The following is a 3,781-nucleotide window of genomic DNA, read 5'->3' on the forward strand; positions in this document are numbered from 1 at the left end:
AAATCAGATTAAACTCTGACTTCTCAGCAGAAATCATGCAGGCAAGAAGGCAATGGGGCGGGGGACACACACACACACACACACACATGTATAAAACCCTAAAAGAAAGAAACCTGCCAACCAAGAATCATCTATCCAGAAAAACTGTCAATCAAATACGATGGTGCAATAAAAACATTCTAGGATAAACAGAAGCTAAGAGATTTTGTTAAAGCCAATCCAGCTCTTCAAAACATCCCAAAGGGAGTTCTTTGGAATGAAAACCAGAAAGAACAGACAACAATCCGAGGTTGACAGATGTGGCAACACCACCTAGAACTTGGTTGATGGATAGCAGAATTCAGAACAGAACAAAATTACAGCAATGAATTCAGAGGACCTGTGAGGCCAACAAAAGATCAAAATATTAACAATGTCAAAGAAGGGAAAAATATAGGAACAGAGATCCAGGTGGTGAGGAGGTCGAGTAGATGGCAGGATACAATAGAATGTCTTAATGTAGGGAAAACTTAACAGACTATAGGGTAACCCCAAAGAAAATAAATACTTCACAACTTATCATGACAATGAAGATCGAAGCAGAACAAGGAAACATTAAAACAAAAAGAAACCGACAGGAAATAGCACAAAAAACATGAACGCAACACGAGAATGCATGCAGAACAAACGAACAAACAGCACCACAAAAAATTAATATAATGACAGCAGTTAATCCATACCTATTGATAATTGCACTGAATGTCAATGGATTAAATGCAGCAGTGAAGAGATAGAGAGTGGCTGAATGGATAAGAAAACAAGACCCTTCAATATGCTGCCTGCAAGAGACACACATTACACATAAAGACAAAAATAGACTAAAACGTAAAGGATTGAAAAAATATATACCAAGTTAACAGCAATAAAAAACAAGCAGGGCTGGAACTACTAATCTCTGATAAAATAAACTTTAAGACAAAAGCCACCATAAGAGATAAAGAAGGACACAATTTCATGATTAAAGGGTCAATTGAGCAAGATGACATAACCATAATTAACATCTATGCTCCAATTGAAAGCACACCAAAATATATAAAGCAAACCCTACTAGAAGTGAAGAAAGAAATAGATAAATCTCCAATTATAGTGGGGGATTTTAACACGCCACTTTTGAAAATGGATAGAACAACCAGAAAGAAACTCGACAAAGTTACAGAGGAACTAAACAGCACAATCAACCAACTTGACCTCATAGACATGTACAGATCATTCAACCCAACAACAGAATAATATGCATTCTTTTCCAGTGCACATGGAACATTTCCAGAATTGACCATGTGTTAGGTCACAAAGCAATACTCCATAAATTTACAAAAATGAAAATACTACAAAACATCTTTTCAGACCACAATGCCATAAAATTAGAAATCAACAATAAGAAGACCAAGGAAATAAAGTTTAATACATGGAGATTGAATAACACCCTGCTGAAGAATGACTGGATAATAGAAGAAATTAAAAGTGAATTCATAAAGTTTCTAGAAACAAACGAGAACTGAGCCACAACATACCAAAATCTTTGGGACATGGTGAAAGCAATGCTGAGAGGACAATTTATTAAATGAGCAAGGATCAAATTTAAAACATTAACAGAACATCTCCAGCATCTAGAAACAGACCAGCAGAGGGAACCTACAGTCACCAAGAGAAAAGAAATAATAAAGATCAGAGCAGATATACATGAGATAGAAAACAAAAAAACTATAGAAAGAGTCAACAGAACAAAAAGCTGTTTTTTTTTTTGAAAGGATTAATAAAATTGACAAACCATTGGCAAACCTAACAAAAGAAAAGAGGAAGAAGGCAGAAATAATATGCATTAGAAACAACATGGGCGATGTCACAACGGAACCAAAGGAAATTAAAAGGATAATAACAGAATACTATGAAGAGTTGTACTCCAACAAATTTGAGAATTTAGAAGAGATGGATACATTTTTAGAAAAAAGACCTACCTAAACTTACACAGAGTGAAGAAGAAGACATGAACAGACCCATAACAAGAGAAGAAATTGAGCAGGTCATCAAAAACTCCTAACCAAAAGAAGTCCTGGTCCAGATGTCTTCACTGGTGAGTTCTACCAGAAATTCAGGGAAGAGTTGTTACCAATTCTACTCAAATTATCCCAGAATATAGAGGAGCATGGAAAACTTCCTAATACGTTTTATGAACCAAGCATAACCCTCATTCCAAAACCAGGGAAAGACATCACTAAGAAAGAAAATTATAGACCAATATCCCTCATGAACATAGATGCAAAAATTCTCAACAGAATTCAGCAGCACATCAAAAAATAATACTTCATGACCAAGTGGGATTCATATCAGGGATGCAAGGATAGTTCAACATTAGAAAAACAATCAATGTAATCCATGATATAAATAAGAAAAAAGAAAAAAAAAACATATGATCATATTGATTGATGCAGAAAAGGCATTTGACAAAATCCAACATCCATTCCTGGTAAAAACACTCAAAAAAGTAGGAATTGAAGGGAAATTCTTCAACATAATCAAAAGCATATATACAAAACCAACAGCCTACATTACCCTCAATGGAGAGAAACTGAAAGCCTTTCCTCTGCAAACAGGAACCAGACAAGGATGCCCTTTGTCACTACTCCTATTCAATATTGTGCTTGAAGTCTTAGCCAGAGCTATATGGCAAATTAGGGAAATCAAGGGCAACAGAATTGGCAAGGAGGAAATAAAACTCTCTGTATTTGCAGACAATATGATCCTCTATATAGAAAACCCAAGCCGCAGTAAAACAGCTACTAGACCTCATTGTAGGATTCACCAAAGTGGCAGGGTATAAGATCAACATCAAAAATCAGTTAGAGAGGAGTACTCTGCCAACTGCTTGAACCAAACAAGATCCAGCATCCAGGAACAGAGCACTTTGCTCCACCCTCAGAATGAATGGAAACCAGAAATCAGACACTTACACCCAAGAAAAGTAGGATTTCATCCAGCACTTCTCCCAGATTCTCAAAGTGCTGACTGAGTATAAGATGGAGCACCCAGAGACAGGAGACACCATTGCCAGACTCAGGAAGGTCCTAGAGTACAATGTCCTTGGGGGCAAGTACAACCGAGGTTTGATGGTACTGGCTGTGTTCCAAGAGCTGGTGGAGCCAAGGAAGCAGGATGCTGATAGTCTTCAGCGGGCCATGACTGTGGGCTGGTGTGTGGAGCTGCTCTAAACTTTTTTTCCTGAGATTAGATGGCATTATGGATGCGTCCCTTACCCAATGGGAGTAGCCCTGATGGCATCAGAAGCCAAGTATAGGTTTGGATGCCATCAATAACTACATGCTGCTGGAAGCATGTATCTACCGCCTGCTGAAGTTGTACTGCGGGGAACAGCCCTATTATCTGAATCCGATCGAGCTCTTCTTGCAGAGTTCTTATCAGACTGTGATTGGACAGACCCTACACCTTACCACTGCCCCACAGGGCAACATGGATCTTGGCAGGTTCACTGATAAGAGATATAAATCTCTTGCCAAGTACAAGACAGGGATGCAAGGATGGTTCAACATTAGAAAAACGATCAACATTATCCACCATATAAACAAGAAAAAAGAAAAGAACCACATGATCATATCGATTGATGCAGAAAAGACATTTGACAAAATCTAACATCCATTCCTGATAAAAACACTCAACAAAATAGGAATCGAAGGGAAATTCCTCAACATAGTAAAGAGCATATATACAAAACCAACAGCCTACATTA

The 3,781-nt window shown here is 37.7% G+C and overlaps 1 pseudogene; it reads left to right on the forward strand.

The window, feature by feature from the left end:
* The first annotated feature begins 2,957 nt into the window (after positions 1-2,957).
* LOC102810733 lies at positions 2,958-3,575 on the forward strand (annotated as a pseudogene).
* Positions 3,576-3,781: the final 206 nt, after the last annotated feature.

This window comes from Chrysochloris asiatica, unplaced genomic scaffold, assembly GCF_000296735.1.
Source record: "Chrysochloris asiatica unplaced genomic scaffold, ChrAsi1.0 scaffold02200, whole genome shotgun sequence".
Lineage (NCBI taxonomy): Eukaryota > Metazoa > Chordata > Mammalia > Afrosoricida > Chrysochloridae > Chrysochloris > Chrysochloris asiatica.